Source organism: Cupressus sempervirens, chromosome 5, assembly GCF_028749045.1.
Source record: "Cupressus sempervirens isolate cs-2001-9-10 chromosome 5, ASM2874904v1, whole genome shotgun sequence".
Lineage (NCBI taxonomy): Eukaryota > Viridiplantae > Streptophyta > Pinopsida > Cupressales > Cupressaceae > Cupressus > Cupressus sempervirens.
The window spans coordinates 247,590,795-247,614,415 of NC_143122.1; positions in this window are offsets into that span (position 1 = coordinate 247,590,795).

Below are 23,621 nucleotides of genomic sequence, written 5' to 3' on the forward strand. Positions count from 1 at the left end.
ACTATTTGGTTGTCACTTGAATCACTTGGCATGGTCTATCTGCTTGGCACTTGAGTGACTTTACACTCATTGCAACTTGACATGGCCTTGTATTTACATATTATAATCGACATGCATTACTAGTTCAAAATGAACTAAGTAAATGTCTTAAGTGTGTTGACACTCAATTTTCAAAACCAATCTAAGATCAACAATCTCCCCCTTTGACATGAGTTTCAAAAACACTTGAATATATACAAACAATCCATTCTTCTCAAGTATAACATAACCATGACTCGGCTTATATACAAAACTTCAAAATTTTGCAAATAATCTATGTACCTCAAAATGTAAAACTCCTCTTGAGTTAATGTGTCTATTCTATATCCAAAATCTATTCTCCATTCTAAGTAGACTTGTCTCTATTGACTGATACTCTTTGTCTTCAATGCACTTATACTCTTTATGCTCTACCTTAACTAATATCTACTCTGCTTTGCTCTATATTTCTCAAAAATGTATACATTAGGGTCAAAATTTTTGATAGCTCCCCCTTTTTTTATGTTTCCCCTTTTTCTTTATTCATCTCTCTCTTTGTTTCAATTGTACCTCTCCCTTTTTCTTATTTAATCCTCCTTTTAATCTATCTCCCCCTTTTTGACACTGATGTTGAAGGGCTATATACTTATAGTGTATTTGTCCAAAAAATATTTATGGATTTCCATGATTATTTTTAGAGATACATCCCAATTTTCACATGCAACATATAATGACTTCACTTAGATAGTGAGCTCAGCTCCAAGGTGTCCTAGGTCATCTAGTGTAGAAAGATTGGGATCTTTCTTCAATATTTTTTCTATATAGCCTAATTCTTTGTGGAGGATTTCCATGTGTGGAGTGAGAGAAGCATAAATTTGTGTTAATTTGGCTCTTATATTATCCTCTTCTACTATTAACATAGCTAGTTGACTTTGTGATTGAGGAAATGTATGGAAATGCTTCTCACTTTGAGTTGGATTCTTAGGTAGCTATGTACCTAATATTCTTAAATTCCTCTCTAAGATCAATATTCTATGTTTGGTGTCTTGGGTGAAGAGTGTGGGATCATATAGTTTGGTGTACAATGAGAAGATATTCTCAAGTACCTTCTTCACATCCTTAACCTTAGTTTCCAATGCACTTGTCTAAGTGCTATATCACCAAATATCTTTTCATTTACTTTTCCTTGAAACTTTCTTTCAAACCATTCCAAAAGTTTGGCATGTGAATCCAAGTCTTCATTATTAACCTTCTCCACCATATCTGACAATTGTTTCAATAGTGTCTTGGTTTCTTCAGGAGTAGGCAAGTTCAATGCATCTAAGAAGATGTATTTAGTTTCTTGTAATTCTTGCTTTTGTTTGTACTCCTTCCTAAGAATTTCTTGGTGTTTCTTCTTCTATAAGATCTTGTTGTAGAATTCTTATTTGATCAACTGTCATTTTGTCATAATTAAGTTTTGGAATCACTATCTCTTCATCTAAAGTGATATCACCATACTAAATTACCTTCTCAACTTTAGAAGAATTTGTGCCTGGCACTAAGATTTGCAAGGGTATTACTTTCATGTTTGGCTTCTGAAGTAGTTTTGTAGCTGAGGAGCCTAATGTTGGTAAAGTTACCAATGCTTGAATGGCCTCCTACTCCTTTACCTTTGGTATTTCTTCACCTTCTTCAACCTTTTCTTGATCTATAACAATGACTTGAGTTCGATCTTGTGTCTATGTTGTAGGTATAGATGTATCTATCTGTCCTATTTTCTCTATTGCTATCTCCTTTTCTTCTTCTATGGTAGTTTGTCCCTACTCAATTGTGTCCTCTTTGGCACTTGCATTAACCTTGATTGATGTGTCTATTGTTATTAGAATCAAAGGTTGATCACTAGTAATTGAAGGGATGGAACAAGGTGCTTCTTGTGTATTCACCTTATCCCTTGTAACCTCTGTTACCACTTTTTGCAGTTCTTCTACACTGATCAAAATTGGATTTGTACAAAGCTAAGCTTGCAGTGTAGATTAGTTTAAGATGTTTTTCAAATATTCTATAGTTAATGGATTGATGTTATGAGCTGATGGATTAGATACATCTTCAACAATTATAGTTTTTGTAGGTGCACATGTCTCATGAGGAGGACTAGCACTCTACATTTGTTCATCTTACACACTCTGTTCCTCATTGTGCTGGTTAGCTATTGCTGTGTCAGTGTCAATCTTCTTAGACTTCTCCTTTGTATTTTTCTCTTCCTTGCTATCTTTTTTGTCATCCTCTTCTTTATCATCATCTTTACCTACAAAGGGGTCCTTCTCTTTTTTCTTCATAGTTGTTAATCCATAAATTAATTTCCACATTTGAGTGAATTTCTTCACAACATATTCAATGTCATTTTGGAGAATGCTAAAGGTTCTATACTTTGGTGTGAATGTTCCACCATATTTCTTATTAGCAATACTTGGGCAAGTGTAATCTCCCTTATTTTCTTTTCCAAATTTAAACAATTGTACCATTTTTGTTCAACTAAATCATACAATGCCTTGGGTACTGAATTGGAAAATTCTAATGGCATATTCTTAAATTTGGACATCATTGTGTATAGGGCTTCTTCTACTATATTTTTCTCCACTTTTTCCAAATCATTAAAGTCTCTTAAGACCAGACAAATCAACATTATTTTTGATATTTTCACACATATCTTCAGTAGTAGAGAGTGGTGTATGACTTACAACTTTGAATTGGGCTTGATCATCTGACTTAGTTCTTTCCTCATCTGATTCTGGTTGAGCAATGTACTTCTTTCTTTTCTTTTTCTCCTCTTGGCATCCTTGTTCTTCGTGCTTGTTTTTCTCCTTGGCCTTTTGAGTGGTGGCTCTTGTGCTAGCTTTAGTGGCTAGTGTTGTTGGCTTTTCTAGAATAGGTTTTACAACCTTCTTTGCCTTGACCATAGGTTGTGCCTTGGCCTTTCTCCTTTTAGGGCCAACATGTATTGGTGCTTCCTTGGAATTTTCTTCCTTCTTAGCCTCTTATTCTTCTTTATCTTCACCCATGTCTTGGTTTAATGCAATAGATTCTTTATTTTGTTCCTATTCTTCCTCTTCATCCTCTTCATTAGCTTCCTCTTCTTCTTCTTCAACACCTTCACAAAATTTTGCATTTAATTTCTTCACCAATTTATCTTTCATCTTTAGTGTGGAGGCTATCTTCAACTCCATTTCTACTTTGGACTTCATGACATCATAATTACTAAAAATTTTGGCTATTTTATCAACTTCTTTACAAGAAGTGCAATGATGGAAATTGAGGCTTCATCAACATTAATCTCATATCCTAAGGGTCTTAACCATCTTACCTAAGGTATGGCAGCTTGTACATACATGTAATCAATATCAACAAGAAAAAATATATCATTGTAGTGTTATTCAACTAAGGAAACAAGTATTCTCGTCCTCTGCTTCAAAGATTTCTTAAAGTTTTCAAAATAACTTGTCATGATAGTTTCAAAGTTCTCACCCATCTACTCAATGTATTCATTTATCTGAGCAACAACTATCCTATTTGTCTTCCATCCTATTTTTCCAAAAGATGGCAATGTGTTATGTACATAGAAGAATATGTAAGTTAGAATTGATCCAAATTTTCACTAAGCACTCTTAGTCTTCCTAATTGCTCCTAGGTTCTCCATTATTTTTTGTAATTGATGTTCAACTAGATTATAGGTATGCTCATTCTTCACAATTTTATATCCCACATCCACTACAATATAGGGTACGTTGTTCAATCTGCTTGATTGATAAAATTTGTGAGAAATGACCCTAACTGCAAAGCTTATTAGTGGATCTATGATGGTGTCTATCGTCATGCCATGTTTATTCCACTTTGCAAATGTATTCTTTTCTATTGCCTCTTTTGAGTCACTCCACAAAGTCTTTGGCCAATCTAAGATTGGAAAACTAGTCACCCTATGAATTATTCTCTTTGAAATATTTATTGGCCCTCCTTCTCACCATAGGGATCCATCGTGATTTTAGCTCAAAACTATTCTTATCCAGTCAATTTTGAATACAATGGGAAATTCTAGGGCACACATCAAACCCTTCTTTTTAACAATTTTGAACTCTTCTTTTAACATTCCATTTTAACAAAATTTGTCATATGCTTCCCTTATCTCCATATCACCTATTCCACCTATCTTGCAGTTATAAAATTTTCTAACATCCTGGACCATAGTGACTTTCAGGGGAATAATGGATAATGTGCCTGAGGGATCTTGTTTATATTCAACATTTAGAATTGCCTTGAAATTTGGTTGTTTTACCTCATTCCTAACTAACTAGATATTCAACACCTATTTTCCTTCTACATTTCTTGAGCTTGACACCATTATGACAAACCAGGGTTTCTACAAATGTAAACTACGTAGCTCAGCTTGTGAATAAATACATTTGAGATTTGAAGAATTGAAGTGAAATCACTATTGAGATCTTTACAATCACTTCAAATAAACTTTTGAATTGCCTTCTTCTCTTTTAACTCTTGCTTAATTTTGAAATGATGAGAAATGAGCAAAAAACAACCATATACCCTTGAAAAACCCTTGCAATTAATGCTTAGTGCTTGTACAACTATAAACTTGGCATCAACATGATTTCAACTTGGCATCTATAGATATTACCATCACTCAGTAGCTACTATAGACTTAGCATCAACTAGCTAGCTTGATAGCTCGACACTAACTAGTATTCCACTCAAGATCCATTAGAAACTTTACTTGCTTAGCAACAACATGAAAACTAAAAGATTTAACCTTGAATTTTCAACAACATCTTGCATCATTATTCATGCCAATGTAGTCCTTTTAGCACTAACTTCTTTTGGAACTGATATATGATACAACACTTTATGTATTAGTTCCACATATCTCTTGTTTGCATAGTTTGATGAGGTGTGACCACTTGACCCATTGGGGGAAGTGATCCCTTCTCCATTTGATGTACTATAACCATCTCTCTTCTTCCATGTCTTATTCATCTCATTCCTAATGTGTTCAATATTTTCCCTGCCTTTACCTTTATCAAACTTAGAATTTTTTTGCTTTTGACCTAGTTGGACAATGCTTGCTAATATGACTAGTCTTCAAATAGCTAAAGCACGTGGTTTGATTCAACCACCTTTTGTAGTTACCACTAAAGTAAGTCCTAATACAATTCTCAGGTACATGTCCATATTCTTGACAATAGTGACAACTATATCTTGTATTGTAATCCCAATTATAAGAGTTTCCATAGCTTCTTATCTTTGCTAGCTTGTTTGGTGGCCATGTTGACTTGGATATGCATTCAAAGGTTCTATGTCCATACTTCTAATAGTTGTAGCAATATCCTTCAAATTATGGTGCATGTATGGTTCTGGTTCTGCATTCATGTGCATGATGACCTTGTATATTGCACTTATGATAGTGGACCATGTTTTCAGGCGTAGCATTCTGATTTTTATTCTTGCTCCTACACAAATTAGTACTATGTCCTTTCTTTCGACAATTATGATAGTAGGTTTGGAATTCTTACCTTTGATGTTCCTCTCTTTAGAAACTTTGGGTGATTCTCCTTCTTTAGTACTTATGTGGCCCAATCCTGATGTGTCTCTATTGGATCTAGGGGATTTCAGTAATTGCTCAAAGTATTTGATAGCTTCATTTGGCTTGTTAAAACTTTTAGAAAATTCCTTTTGTCTTTACAGTTCATTCCACAATTGTTCATTCTGCAACTTCAATTTAGTTATCTCAATGTCCTTGACGTTCAACTCATGATGAACATTCATCATTTGGCTCAAGGTATCCAATTGCATGTTTAATATCCTAGATAGTTGTGTTGACTTCTCTTCCAATCTATTTTCCAAAATCCTTTTGTCTTCTTCAATCATGGCCTTGTCTTCCATGGCTTTTTTCTTTTGTTTAGTCACCTCACATAGCAGTATAGCTTGTGATTCTTTCTCCAACTTGAGATTTTTTATTTCTTCAGCTTGTGCTCTATTTTTTTCCATTAGATCTACAATTGTTGCATCAAATTTACTAGAGTTACCATCTATAAATAGCTTTTTGGTGTCAATCTCTTTATATTTTCTGTTATTTTTTGCTATAGAAATTTATTTCCTTCTCTTAAAGGAGCTCTTGAAGGCATCTCTTGCTTCATTCAGTTGATTTAGGAATAGATATATTTCAATGGTCTTTCCCAATTTGTAGACTTCTATTTGAAGATCTTTCCTCTTAACTGCAAAGCTTCTCCTTCTGAGAACTAGTCTTTGATACCAATTATTGGAATTACAAGTGGGAAAGGTAAACTTCTAAATGGTGGGAGGGGGGCTGAATCAAGAGTTTAAACTTAGACCCATAAAACTTATCATCATTCATACAACACATGAATTAAAATACTAAAATAACATGTAAAGTAAATGCATCTACAACATGTAAGAAATTAAACACACACACTTGACACTAGATATGATTATCCAAAAACTCTCCAAATGAGAAGGTAAAAATGGGGTGGGGATGACACCCACAAATCTTCAATAATGAAACAATAAAGTGTAGCCAATTAGGGTTACAATGGTTTGACCATGAATCATGTTTTGCCCTATGAAAGGCCTTCCCTATTAAAGGCTTACAAAGACTATTAAGTCCCACCTTGTTAGAGGATTTCAACACCCTATTAGAATTTTTCTTGGTTAAAAGACTTCTAATTACTCACTCGGAATATCACCCTATTAAATGATTTGATAAGGCCTATTAGGACCACTCTACCTAGGAGATTTAACTAAAATCACCTATCAAAATGTCTCAACATAGATCTTGCGGTTGACACTTGCTTGCCTACTAATAGATCACCTCTATCCAATATCTAATTAATCCTTTAACGATCTAATGTAACAATGTTGTATCCTCTATCCTCTATTCTTCACTTAATTGATTCTACAATTCACTCTCACTGATAAGTCGCCTTGAATGTTTTGCAAACTATCTTATTTGTACCTTCAATTTGATTATTCACCCCTTTACAATTCTTTCAAATAACTTCTTTCTCACAAAAAGTTTAGGGCTTCATCCTCCTTAAGAGGACTTAGGTGGTTTAGGGTGAAGTATGAATGTATGACTGAGATTCATGATCCATTTTGCTACTTAAACCTTCCCATTTTCTAATTGGCTGCATGTAATTACATAGGGAATCTACATGTAGATTTGTCCTTATCTCTAAAGAATTGAAATCTAAAGTTATGTTTGCTGAATTTTTTTTTTTTATATAGTTGCTTGTACTATAACAAACAAATATGTCCAATCTATGTTACTTGGCATATGTAGTTACTAATGCTCAACATACATTATAATTCTGCTTTTGACTCAACACCTGAACTTCTCAGCATCTATTATTTGCTTGGCATTTGAATCACTCAGCATGGCCTGTCTACTCAGCACTTGAGTGACTTGGCACATGAGTGGTTTGACACTCATTGCAACTTGGCATGGTCTTGTATTTACATATTATACTTGGCATGCATTACTAGTTTAGCATGAACTAAGTAAATGTCTTAAGTGTGTTGACACTCAATTGTCAAAACCAATCTAAGATCAATAGATATACATACTCAAGTACCACTAGCTTTAACTCAAGGTCAAGCAGAAGATCAAGCAGAAGAAACTTAGAAAGATAGAAATCCAATGAAGCACTTGAGAAAAAGAAGAGGAAAGCTAAGACCCCAACAACTAGAAAACCAAGGAAGGTTGCAAAACCTTAGCCTACAATTCCGTCTACTAGAGAAAGTGCAAGGAATACTACCATAAAGGCTCAACAAGTAGATAAGCCAAAAGAGAACAGGGCTAGAATAGCTAGCAAGGAGGAGGAGCCTGAGAAAATACCAACGAGAAAATACATAGCTTTAGTTGAATCTAATGAAGAGAGGGCATAATCTAATGAAAACAACCAATTCCAAGTGGTAGATCATCATCCTTTAGATTTAGACAATATATGTGACAATATAGTGAATAATGCTGATTTATTTGGTCTTACACATATTAAGTTTGACAAAATTGAAAATTTATAATGTACCAAGTAGAGTAGTCAATATATGCCATGATGGCAACATTCAAACAAAATTTGATTAAGATTTCCAACTCTCTACTGAAGGGATTATCCAATAGAGTTGAGAAGAACTAGTAATATAGTTTCAACATAGAAAGCCAAATTAGAGGGACTATAGTTACACAAGTGATGTTAGAATTGGATAGGGAAATAATGGAGAAGGTACTAAAGAAGCACACTGAGAAATTTTCAATAAAACATAAGGCATTCCACATACTATAGAATGATATTGAGGATGTTATATAGAAGACCACTCTAATATGGAAATCATTTTATGGTCTAACAACACATAGGGAAACAATGCAAACACTTATTGAGGTAGGTGAAGAAAAAAATGAGAAACAAAAAGTAATTGAGGTCACCACAATTGGCACTAAGATAGTTGCACAAGAGGAAGGCACTAAGACACATGAAGAAACATAGGCACTAGATGAGGATGAGCAAAAGAGTGTATGTGATACACTAGTGCTGAGTGCTAGTCCTCCACATGAGTTGAACATAGATAGTGATACTATAAAGATAGAGAATTCTTTTGATACTATCACTTAGAACATCAATCCCCTTACAAAGGAAGACTTGAAGAAGATACTAGTAGAATACATTAGTGGGAAGATAAACTTTGTGAAAATCTTGTATTTGTGAGTGTAAGGTATCTACAAGGGAGGAAGTATAGAAACAAGTGACATCTACAACCCCTCCTTAATTCACATTTGTATATTCTACATTACATATTGTGGTATATCAAAGGAAGGAGACAATAACTTCCACTATCAGTACATTGATACAAGGTACTCTAGTCTTAGTCAATGTAAAAGGAAAATGAAAATGACAAGGATATTACAATTGGAGAGCATAAAGATGAAATAAAAATTAATGAAGGAACACAAGCTCTAACATGTTAGGTAGATATTCCTACACCTACAACACAAGATCAAGGTGCATCTATGAATAAAGAGCAAGAAAAGGATAAAAATGAAGATCTCGGTTTGGCTACAAAACCTGAGGAGCAACTTGCAATACAAACATTGGTAAATTTTCTAGAATCTACTACTCTTACAAGTCAAGCTTTGCATAGGCCAAGTATAGAAGCTATAACCCTACAATCATCAAGGCTGAATCCAAGCACATCTAAGGTAGAGAAAGTTACATCATTTGTTGATGTGAACTTGGATGAAGTGATTGATCTACCCAGGTTTGATTTTGCAACTACCAATATTGAATAGATGTTCATACTCTGGGATCATGCTCTTACAAAGAAGAAGAACCAACAACTAGTCAAATAGGAGCATAGGCAAAATAAACCTTTTATATATATCAAGGACATTTTTCTTGATGCATTTAGGCATCTAGCACCAGAAGCAACAAAGCCTATCATAGATAAGCAAATCAGCATAGTGGACAAGGTAAATGAGAAACACCTAGATTCAAATGTAAAATTTCTTGAATGGTTTGAAATAAACTATCAAAATAAGGTTAATGAAAAGATATCATGTGCTATTGCACTATCATGGGTTGAGCTAGCAAGAAAAATTAATAGTGTGAAGAAAGTAATAGAGAATATTTTCTCTTTGTACTCCAAATTGTGCAATCCAACACTCTTCACACAAGAAATAAGGAGCCACATACTAAGTTTGGAGAGTCATATATAGTCTACTGGAATAACTTTTCCAAAATCTTCAACCCAAAGTGAGAAGCATTTCAGGAACTTCCTAAATTGCCAAAGTCAAGTTAGCAATGCTACATATAGATGAAGCAAACATTAAGGCTAAATTGATTAGCATCCAATCTATCCTAACTCCACATATGGAGATATTTCACAAGGAACTAGCCTTTTTTGAAACACTCATGATGAAAGATCCACATCTTTCTAATCATGATGGCTTATTTCATCTTGCTGCCAAGCTGGCCATCCAAATCAAGTCATTGGAAGTAGCTTGTGAAAATTGTTATGCTGATTTGAAAATAATGCTTGAGGTCCAAAAAGAATTTTTGGACAAATACATTATAAGTGTATAACCCTTTGACATAAGTGTCAAAATGTGGGAGAAATAAGAAGTATGGGAGAAGTAAGAATATGTATGGGGGAGATAATATTTTTTGGGGAGCAATCAATGAGTCAATGATAAGAACCAGAGTACCCAAATTAGCTTATGCAAATGTAGTCAGTAGGAGGAATGGTTTTAGTTCATATACAAAATAACACAATCAACCTAGGGGGAGTTGTTGAATTTTTAGGTATGACTTATGAGTCATAAGTTTTTGCAAAATTTTGATGTTTTGAAGTTTTGTATGTAAGTGGATATTATTTGAGTTATGCTTCAGAGGTTAAAGTTTATTCATGCATGACCATGTATTTTTTCACTCATTTCAAAGGGGGATATTGTTAATCTCGTATTGGTTTTTACATATGAGTGACAATATACATAAGTCATTTACTTAGTTCATGTCGAACAAGTAATACATGTTGAACATAAGTTGTCAGAGAGTATATGTTGAGCAACAAATATTTAGTATGAGCCGAGTAACTTGTAAGTGTCAAGTCACTCACGTGCTGAGCAGATATTATGTGTAGATCTATTCAAATATCGAGTGACCACTTGTTGTTGAGTCATTCAGAGGCCAAGTTACAACATTGAAGCTACAGTTGATGCTGAGCATCAGAGACTTCAAGTGTTGAGTTACATAGTTTTGACATAGTTTTTTGTAATGGCACAACATTCTATGTAAACCATGTAGGATTGTTTTACAATCATTGATGATAAGGATGACTTTTAATTGTGAATCCCTATATGCATTACATGCATCAAATTAGTAAAAGGGAAGGTTTAAGTGGAAATATGGGTGAATCAAAATTATTGATCATACAAAAACCTAACTCACCTACATCTTCTTAAGGAGGATAAACCCTAAACATTTTATTGAATGCTTAAGGAGATTTGAAGAGAGTTTGCATGTGTAAATATAGCATTGATGGTGGTTAAGGTGTTATGATTTGAGTTAAATTGCAGAATTGATCAATTAAAGGAGAATAGAGGAAAGGAATAAAAAGACAAAAAAGCCACATTTGAATTGAAAGGATCAAGTGCACATCAATATAGAGGTGATCCGACATCAAGCATAATAGTGCTAACCAAAGGATCATTGTTGAAACATTCTAATAGGTGAATTAGTTAAATATCTTAATTGAGTAGTCCTAATAGGCTATTGTAAATCCTCTAACGAGGTGCTTACCTCATTGTAGTTTAAATTCATTTAACTAGGCACACTTCTAACAAGGTGTTGAAATCCTTTAATAGGGTAAGATCTAACAATCTTGTAAGCCTTTAACTAGGTAGAACTTTCATAGGGTAGATCATGTTTCATGATCAAAAAATTATAACCTTCATTGGATACACTTTATTACTATAGTAGTGAAGATTTGTGGGTGTCATCCCCATCCCAATTTTACCTTCTCCTTGGAGGGTTTCCAGGTCATATATGTGTTGATTGTTTAACTTTCCTGCTATGGATGTATATGATTAATTTTGTATTTTAGTTTATATGCATAGATTGTGAGGTAGATGTGTGGTGAATTGTTTTAATCAACATAGACAGAATAAGTCTTCTAATCTCTTAGAAGGGAAGACCCCTCATGGTGTAGATCATTAGAAGTGATCAACATTGTATTACTAGCAGGAAAACTTTGTTACTATATTAGTGAAGATTTGTGGGTGTAATCCCCACCCTAGTTTTACCATCAACTTGGAGGGTTTCTAGGTAACCAAATTTATGTGTAATGGATTGATCATTTACTTTTATGTTTATGGTTGTGATCAGTATATTAGATCTAATACATCATTGCAATATATGTTTTTTTTATTTTTCATATTCATGAGATAAGGGTTATAGGTGAAAGCTATTAGTTTGATAATTTCTTAGAAGGTTAAAGTTTCGTAGATCCTGACTCACCCCCCCTGAGTATCTCACTTTCCCAATAGACTTACAATAGTACATACACACACATTTAAGACTTAAGTAATATAATTAGTTCATCTTTATATAATATATAAAACTAAATAATTATATTACTAAGTTATTAAACACATAGAATGTAGTCATTGGGTTATATATATAGTATATACATATATTAAACAACCAATTTTTTGTCTATTGTATTAGTAATAATTGTATACATAGAATATGAGTATTTGATTATACATACATACATACATACATACATACATACATATATTAACCAGTTATATTCTATCTATATAATACTATATAATTAATTAGTTTTTTAATATATACATACATTAACAATTTATTTTTCTCTTTTTCTTATTAGCAATTCATATGTTTAGGTCTTGTTTTGTGTGTGTGTGTGTGTGTGTGTGTGTGTGCAAATCATCTCATTTCCTCTCATTTCTTTCTCTCTTCCATCCTGATTGTGTATCACAAATTTTGATCTGAAGTGTTAAGGAAAAAATTTAATACACAATTGATTCCAGAAGAATGGTTTGATAAATGGTGAGTTGTGATATGTCTAGGAAAGATTTTTTTATGTAAATTCTATTGATGAATATGAAATATGTAGTTATTTCTTTGATGTTTTTTAAAAGGGATTTTTTTTGACATAACACAAATTTTTCTATGTGTTTCTATCAGTACCAAAGGAGGAGATTATTGGCATTGGATGTAGATTCTCTATGAAAATATCATATGAGTCTATTGATATATTAACATTTTAAAAAACATTCTTAGTCTATGCATTAATCTTATGTTCATGAATAAGTTTGGAGGCTCAATTTGTAAAATTTCTAAATGTCTAGGTAATCAATGAGATGCCAATTCAATGAGAAAGGGAGTACACACGTTATTTACTTAAAGAGGTTTTACAAAGGAGGATTTGTATAGGGCTAGAGCTATACTAGAGTATTAATCAAGTGCATAAAAAATAACCCATGATGATGAGGATTTTTAAGTAATTTGAGAATTAGTTAGTGCTCCAAACATTAGGAAAGCCTATTGTAGCACTCAAATGAAGATAGTGAAAAACCTTCTCCAACCATGAAGTCTTTACTAGAAAAGAGTGTTGATACTAAAGCTTGATTAAGGAAAAAGACACATAAAATAACTACAAAAAGGGAGAATGATAAAATAAACATTGTGGTCCCTGATGATGGAAGTAAACCAACTAAATTAGAGAAAGAGATGTAACAACTATGGTGAAAAAAAAAGACTAAGATAGTTGGGTTTCTAACAACAAAATCAATTGAATGCCAAGGAAATTGGTCAAAAAGAAAGAAGACCAAGGTAGTTGCATTTCAAATAAAAAATAAATTGAATTCCAAGGAAATAAATTAAATTGGGTAAAAGCACAAACCTGTGTCACCTTTTATAAAGGAAAGTGATATCAAAATCTAAACTCTTCAACTTTAATGACATAAAAGTGGCATTTGTGTTTAGAATTTGAAGATGATGTAAATTAATGAGATGTGTAAAATTGGACGAAGTTTATATCTTTAATTTTTTTTTTAAAATTGAGTGAAAATTTTATTTATTTTTGAATTTTTAAATTCTATTTTGAATTTCTTAAAAATGTTAAAAATATAGAGTTTTTTTCCCATCAAACAAATATATGAAAATGATCATATTTGTAGAAGTTGTGAAAACCAACTTCATAGATTACCAAGATCAATTGCATGCAAATAACTTGCTGAAGAGAAACCAAAAAAAGAAGGAAAAAACAAAGCGGAAGAACTCAACAAGATGAGAGAAACTATATTCCCAGATTGATTGAATGAATGCTTGACAAAAAATACAAAGAGTTGAATCCTTTATAAAAGGAATCATGAGACCCTAAAGCCTTAAAAAGCTAGGTTGCATAATATAATTAATAAAATATTAATTATATGCACCTACAAGATAGCTTAAGCAAACAGGAGTAATAGGTAATTTAATTAATTAAATCAAAGTGATTTAATTAATAAGTGTGAACAAATAATTACTCTAACACTCCCCCTTAAGTGAAGCTTAGGAGGTAAGCTAACCTAGCACAGCTATGAAAGCAGAAAAAGATGGTTCCTGAAACCAAGGCCTGATCAAGTACCCAATACAAGGAAATATCTATGAACTGGAGACAAAGGAGAAAACCCTATGGGAAAAACCCCTCTCCAAAAAGAGATAGCAAAGAATGTTCTAGAAGATAGGAACAAAGAAAGATCATGAAGAGAAACACTAAAGCAGAAGAAGCCACAAAACTCTATCAAAAGGTGCTGATCTGAAGAACCTCCATGGAAATAGAAGGCACGAACCAAGAGTGCCTATATGGTCGGTGATCCATCTCAGCAAAATGCATAGGTAGCTAGCCACTATAGTCGCCTAGTATATAGGATCAAATATTGAATACATAGCTCACTCCAAAGAACCATCGAACCAAGGAAGCATTAGAACCAACAATATAACCCCCCCTTAATGCAAACAGGGTGAGGTGACAGGCAACTGCAAAGATGGGCCAAACTCTCCTATAGCACAAGAACCAAACACATCGAGAGTGAGGTACAAAAACCTATAAAGGTACGTGTCACCAACATTGCATGAGGAAAAAAAGAGGAAGAGGGCACAAAATCAACAACAACTATCCACCCCCCCCCCCCCCCATAACACTTTATAAAATAGTGTGAGTACAACAAACGACAATGATGAAAAGGATCTCGAAATGCAAGAGTGGCACTTTATCTGAGTGCATTTTCATAAAGATTCTTACAATGAATATCAACAAGATTAGAACAGGAAAAAAGATGATACAAAAGATAGTATAGCCCAAAAGAAGAGATCCCATGCTGAGAAAATGATCCTCGGACTTGAAATACCCAAGATATCCATCATAGAGAAAAAAATGCCAAAAACATGATAGAAAGACCATGGGGTAGAATCTGGAAGAAATTACATCATTTCTGAAAACTAGACAGAACCATCTTTTCAAAAATATCATGTTTTCAAAAAATGGAGATGGGATGCACAAGAAATGCTCGTCAGAGTCAAAAATAGAACTTTGGATTTTAACTACAAAAATAGGAAGCAAAAATACATCAAAACCAAAAATCTCTTACACCATTGTCTCCGTCTCAGAACCAGCTTTTTGACACTTCTTTCAGATCGTAAAAATACGTCTGTATGCTCAAGTTGTGGCCAAAAAACAACAAGTAGCTCCAAAAAAGAATCAGGAGAAGTGCATGCAAGATCTGATGACAACATGCTGATGTCATGCTAATTTCAAAAAGTCACTGCAAAAAATTTGATGGCCAGCAGCCCGTCATAGCAAAAAAAGAGCCATGTGGTAGTGCCACATGGCATCCATGTGGCAGAAATGATGACGTGTGTTGGGGATGTGGTAGGGTCCACATGGCAGATGCCAATGTGGCACCCATACCATGTGTCAGCAGTGAACTGGTGGAGTGTACCACGAAGTGCTATAGAGGTGGGGTCGTAGGAGGGTAGCGACCGCTGGCGGCGGCGGCCATAGGGGCTGTAGACGCCCGTGGCACTGTTAGAAAAGGTGGCCGATGGGTGCTCCACCGGTAGCGACCAGGCTACGGTGGTTCTCCTTCGGTGGTGTGTGGATGGCTGCTAGGTGAAGCGGCCAGAAACAATTTTTTTTAAAATTTTTTTTTTGAAAAATCGCAATAAATGCGTCTGTACGGCCTCCCAGGGGCAAATAAATTTTTGTTGATGCTATGAAAGCCAAATAAGTTTTTTTTATATGGATCCTGATTGTAAACGGCCTTTTGGATCCAATGAAAGCATCTGTTTGGGCCCAAAGTACTCTAAAAAAATGCTCTTCCTCCCGATTGAAGAAAAAACCTCAAAAAAGTTGGGGTTTCTAACTCTGAATCGTGGCTTCAAAAAAATTCAGACAAGGAAGCAGTAGGGAGGTTCTAATACCATATAGAAGTTGTGAAAACCAAGTCCACAAATTGCCAAGATCACCTGCATGCAAATAACCTACTGAAGAGAAACCTGAAAAAGAAGGAAAAAGCAAAGCAGAAGAACTCAACAAGATGAGATAAACTGTATTCCTAGATTCATTGAATGAATGCTTGATGAAAAATACAAACAGGTGAATCCTTTATAAACTGAATCACGAAACCCTAAAGCCTAAAAAAGCTAGGTTGCACAATATAATTAATAAAATATTAATTATATGCACCTACAAGATAGCTTAAGCAAACAAGAGTAATAGGCAACTTAATTAATTAAATCAAAGTGATTTAATTAATAAGTGTGAACAAATAATTACTCTAACAATATTTTGGTCCAATTATGGAATATGTCAGGGTTCACATGTATACCTAGTGCTCCAAAAAAGAAAAATTGAAATTCGGCTAATATTTTTCAAGCTATAATTGGTCAAAGTCAAAGGTATCAGAAATTGACATTTTTTTTCTCCCATCAAACTTTTTCCACCAAATCTACATAATTTTGAAAAATAATTACATATTCTTCAAGAAGATTCTGTCCTCTAATGTAACATTAAAAAATAATAATTTTTGAACATTATTTTTTATTTTTTTCTATTTTTGAATAGACATATTCCTGAATCTTAAAATACCTACTTGGAATATTTTTTAATTAAAACATATTATCCATAACCAAAATAAAAAAAAATTTATATGATCATAATCTTGACTCCAAGACCTACAAAAGAACAATTTTAGTTTTTTAGAAAACTTGATTTTAGTAGGTTTTTGGCCTTCAAAGTGAGATGGTTGTAGAAGTTCTTATTTTTGCTTGTGTGGCTACCACTTAGGATGCCACATAGACAGTTATGACTGAAATGGTTGAAAAAAAATGTGCATAATATTAATAAAACAATAGTTGAAAACTTGCAAAATGTTTATAACAAAATTGACAACTCAACTCAAGGAGATGATTTGAGTAATGCACGTAGAGAATTGATGACTACTATATCTAGTAAAAAATTGACACATAGAAAATAGGTACATGTAATTTTTGATGTACTACATATATCTAGAAGAATTGTTTAAAGATACATCCAGAGGAGAAATATTCTAGATGATAACATTGAGAATAACTAAGTGAATATTTGCAGAGTTCCTCGAAAAGATAGAATTTATGAAGATGTAAAAAGACAAGGTATTGAATTTTGGACCACATGTTCTCATGTTTCTTCCAACAGACATGATACTATACAAATTAAAGATCAAGATATAGGGGCCAAAACTGAACATCCAAAGCATTTCATAGATATAGCTCAAAGTGAATTATTTCAAACATTCAAGCAAGAATTTTCAAATGTTAAAATAAGTCAGAGAATGTTTGAGAGTTTGTATCCTTCCTTTGTACGCATAAATAAGATGCATGAAACTTATTATTTTCAAAATCATGTTGAATTCGGTCTACACTTGCAATCATATAAAAAAGTTATTGTAGTACTTGATGGATTTGGTCATCCCTAGCAGTACAACACAATTTGTGAAGTCCATATTATGTGATAAATTAGAAGATTCAGATGAGTTCAAAGTGCAATGCATCAAAAATCAGTATGAAGATTATGGAGATTTACACAAATTTTCAATGCAAATTGAGAATATTAATGAATTGACACCAGTTTCACAGATTAGATATGAATATGAGACATACCAAAATAAGACAGGAGATGAATCCAAAAAATTGTATTGAAGGAGAGTGAATTATGTTATGATGAGTTTATGACCAAGTTTTTTCCATTGATAAATCCACATATCCAGCATTGTCATGGTGCATGATGCAAAGCTAAATAGTTTCATGATTCCAAAATTGTTTTACACCTAGTTGTATACTTTCAGTTGTTGATTTTTCAAACAAAGCTTCAAGGGCAATATTATCATTTTGAACAAGTTACAATATTTGTGCAAGTGACCTATAGACATGCACAATTTGAGGTGGATGAGAAAGAAAGTTTGGATGAAAATGAATGCATCATCATCAAAGAGGTTCATTTCTATATTAGTCATGATAGATTTCATGATAGGAGTTATGTGGCTCATTGTTTTGCAATGTCCTATGAAGATCTTAGAAATCATGGAATAAATGTTTCTGAGCATTGGATTTGGTCTGATGGATGTGCATGTTAGTATACATGAACTTACACATTTATTTAACTTTATTTTAACTTATATTTATTTGTACATGCCTATTTCAATTTGATATATGTACACATATAATTTTTTCTACTTATCATTTCATGTTCACGGGACAAATCAAATCTGCAAAAGCATTTAATTGGTTAGCAATGCAACATGCTAGAACCAATGTTAGGTTTTTATGGAATTTCTTTGAAATTGGACATGGAAAAGGGGAGCATGATGGAGTAGGAGCATGTATAAAGCGTGTACTTTGACAACATGAACTTGCAGGTAAACATGCATTTAATGTGCATGTCTAATACTAGTAGCATATATTTTAAATTATATATATGCATGTTGTATGTACATATAGGGAATACGATAGAGAGTGCAAATCAAATTGTTGAATGGTACAAAATTCATTTTGCTACTGGAGATATTAAATACAGTAAGTGTTACTTTTGGGAAGTGAAAGTTGAAATTTATGTTTATTTTTAATGTATTTTTCAAATTCTTTCATTTTTTACTAAATATTTATTTTGAAATATGACAATTACTTTTCATATTTGTAACAAATATAGATTGATCTAATCCTTACAATTGTCAAACAATTCTTGGTATTAGAAGTTTACATCAAGTGATGACTATAGGAAACCATAAATCTTTAGTAATTAAAGTAAGAGAGAAAACATTTTTTTGTGATGACTGCATTAAGGAAAATCTAGTTAGTATATGTGAAAATATTGTGAATGGATATGTTTCACATTAGGAATTGAAGGAGATAGTCATAAAGCCTCCTTTTGAAGATGCTGCCATTGACATTGATATTCATGATCCTATACATTCAGCTGATTATGAGCACATTTCTGGTTTAGTTATGGTAGGTTTGTGCGCATATAAATATATATAAATTAATATACATGTATATTCATGTTAAAATTAATTTATATTTATCTATTTTTATATTTATGCAAGAGATATTTTTTCAATTCAAGCCTTAATAAATAATGTCAAAAATGTGGACTATTATCTTTTAAGATACACAAAAGAAAAACACAAGTTGCTACAAGGAACTATAGAGGCTAATGAAAAATCATATCAAATTGGATTAGTTTTTATTGAAGGAACGTAATATCAACAAACAAGGGTAACTAATAGTGGTATCGAATTTATTGAATATAAGCCTGGAGAAAAAGTTTTACATTATAGTAACCATGTTATAGCAACAAAATTACAATTTGAAGCAATACAAAGAAGAGAACATTGTGGAAATCAAAAGTGGAAACTGTCTATTGAAAAATAGGAAAAGCTTCTAGAGATAATAAAAGCTACAAAGGATTCTAACAATACAATGTTTGTGGAGCTCTAGTTTAACTATGTACTTATTGTGGAGCTCTAGTTCAGCTATGTCTATATAGCTCTTATACTTTCACATTTAATGTTGACAGGATATTTTTTTTATAAATTTGTAAAAATTGGATCATTTATCTTGGATATGCAAAATTAGACATGTTTCAAGTTATTTTTATTTAAATTAGACATTGATATCTCATTTAAGACAACCTGTTAGGATGTCCCCTTAAGACAACCTCTTAGGACCTCCCCTTAAGACTACCTATTACCTAACCTCCCCTTAAGAATGCTTATTAGGACATCCCCTTAGTACCACCTTTTAGGACCTCTCCTTGAGACAACCCCTTTAGTATTTATATTTATTTAAATACATTGTTTATGTTTTCTTATGACTATTAATGCTCTTATGTATTTATGTATATAATTTTTATGTTCTTATATGTATTAACTTTTATTAATTAAAAGTTGTAACATGCATTCTTTAGGTCATACTCTTTATGTGTTCTTATGTACATGTATATGTTATATTCTTACCTATGCATTAATCTACATTCTTATATATGTATAATTTAGGATCTCAACTTAAGACATGTCATTAAATATAGTTAATTATACTTAGATAAAGACATTAAAAATAATAACATATACATAAACATGAACATTCAAAACATACATGTCTACTTTTAACATGAACATATATACATACATCTAAGACATGTAATTAAATATAGTTAATTGCAATTAGATTAAGGCATTCAAGCGAATAACATATACAAAAACATGAATAACAAATACATAAACATAAAAGATTAAGACATTAAAAGATCAATTTAACATGTACATAAGACCTTAACTAGTACTCTTTATCTTCTTAAATATGTATTAAATTTATTGATTGAATATTGTAACACATCACTAAAAAATAACACATGAACTATGAAATAAAAATATGAATATTGAAAACATACATACATTCATCATGAACATAATACATGTACATCTATGTAAAATAACACATCTATGAAATAATGTATGCACCCATGTAAAATGTATCTAAAACACCATATAAAAGTATCTAAAATAAAACATGTATCTGAAATAACATACATATCCATATAAAAGTATCTAAAATAACACATGTATCTAAAATAACATACATCTCCATATCAAAGTATCTAAAATGACATGTATATATAAATTATCCCAACATCAATGAAATAGACATGTGTAAACTAAGATCAACTACATCCCTCTCTTGACCCCTAACCTCAAAAGGCTCTATGATCTAGATTTGAAACCTATGGAAAATGAAAGAAATTTGTAAAATTATAAAATTATACATGTATATGTGCATGTATTATATCATATGTAAAATATATATCTATCAAATATATAATAAAAAATACATAACATACCTATGACTCATGTCATGCAGGATCTGTTAGGGTCTAAAGATCTCCAAAATGCAATAGACTATCATTAAGACCTTACAAAACACACATGTACATGTACACAAGTTAAATTGAATGCATATAAAAGATCTTGAGTATGCTAAACAAATTGTATACATGTGTAAATTATTGTACAACAAATAAATATAAACATATATAAATTTGCAATATTTACTGTAGCATCATGTAATGCTTTGCCAATCTAATTGATATATGAATCATGTAGTGATAAAGTAATATCTGAATCATAGAATGCAAGTTCTCTAAGGCTAGGTTGTGCCAGAGTAGGTGCTACAAGATCTTGAATAGGTGCAGGCACAAGTCCTATATGGCCCTCTGTAGGAGCATGTGCTACAAAATCCTAAGTAGGAGTGGGGATAGGTGTTGTATGGCCCTTTCTACGAGTAGGTTTTGTGGAATGTGCAGGGATATCCTCATGTCTCTATGAAGGCTGTAATCCTATTGTGCATGAAAAAATATGGATGATGTGTACACCAAAGTCATGAAGAGGAATCCTTGTGACTGTCAACAAGGCCTAATATAAACCAAGAAGATTAGATGCTATATTAGATTCCATATGATGCAATGCATCTAAATCTGATATAGCCAGAACCTCTAGTGGTGATGGTATATCTACTATCTCATGTAGATCATCATCTTTTGTGCTAGAGGATGCACTTGTCAAAATGGGACCACAAGATCATAACATATATTTGGCAGATCTATTTGAAGATATCTCCTATAAGTGTGTGTCAACTGTGGCAATGCTAGAAAATATCTAACTCTTAATTTTATCATCAGGAATAGTCGAACTCGTAGCAGTCATCTGTGGACCTCTCGGCATGGAAAAAAGGTTTCGACCCACCATTTCCCATTTATTAATAGGCATAGGGGTGTTTGTAGGTCTAAATCTCTTTGGAAATCAACCAAGGTCCTATCCAGTATAACCTAGAAAATCTGTATAATCAAAATCATGATGTAAATAAAATTCTACAAACAATTGTTTGCAAAAATAAAGAGGAAACTTATCCTTCTATGACCACCTATGATGTGCAGCTAACCATCAAGGATATATATATGGAGCTTGTCACTAAATAACCTCTAACCCTAGCCCTATCTATATAAAAGGAAAACATAGTCTTCACTATAGCGGTGGAGACGTCACCATCAATCTACGTATACTTCATAGTACTAGTGACATTGTAAGAAAGGGAAGAGTAAAATGTCTCAATACTAATATCATCAAATGGGTTGTATGTAGAGATTGTCTCAATCATTTGAAATAACTCATTTCTAATAGAAATAATCTTCTCCCTATTAGGGAGAGTGCTAGAAGCCAACAGTGTAGAATCAAGATAGTCTAGAGCATGAGATAACCTAGCAATAGTATCTGCAAACAAATGGTGTCTCTCCTCAGAGGATGATGTTGGTCTATGTGCTATGCTTGACTCGACACTATGAACCCCCTCCCTAAACACTAGCCTCCCCTAAGGACATAGGTGCTCCACCAGTACCAGATGCCATAATGATATGTGCAAAGATCTCTATCTATAAATGTAGAGTTAAGATATACATACATAAGTACATATAAAAGTGAAAGTTAAATTTAATTTAAAACATGTATGTATATAAATGTGTACAAAGTTGAATGTAACTAAAAATATGCACATGTTATTTAGTACATCTAGCTCATGTATGTGAACATCCAGCTCAAATATGCACATCTAGCTCATGTATGTGAACAAAAAATATGCATGTATGTTATTTAGTACATACAGGTTTACTATGTTAATTTTCTCTAAAATGTAACTAATTTTTAGCTATCTTGAGGTCTTAACAAGTTTTCAGAGTTTCATTTACACGTTATTATAGTTTCCAAGTTTTCTAAGTTTGAAGTAGGTTAAATTTTATGTTTTCAAGTTTGAACAACTAGAACTTATTATAGTTTTATCAAGTGTAATTACTTTATTTATCTAAGTCTCAACTTGAATTTTTGATCTTTGATCATGTAAAATCTACATTTATGATTAAATTTACATATTTAATAGAAAAATACTATATAGTTTTTAATCTTTAACATATCAAGATCTAACTATATAAAGAAATTTAACTAGTCTGAATAATCAACTACTTTAAAAAACACTTAAAATATAATTAATTTAATTACTAAAACACTTAAAAATAATTAATTTAATTAATGCTGACATGTAATAACTAAAAATCATTAAAAAAATAAAAATAAAAAATAAAAAATACACTTACTTGTTACAACCAAAATACTCTAAGCACTCGAAAACCGCAATAATGAAATGACCCCTGACAAGTCATTTTTTAGTTTTTATAAATCCATTGGGGTTACAGCTAAAACCCTTTTTGCTGAAAGGGTTTTAGCCATAACCCCCCCAGCCATGTCAGCATGGAAAAGTGCCACGTCTAGACAGTTACATGTTTTTCAACCAAAACCATTATGCCCAAAATTTTAGTTGTAACCCTATCAAATATCACAAATGGTGACACAGGTTTGTGCTTTCACCCAATTCTCTTATTAATACTATTACCAAGTATGA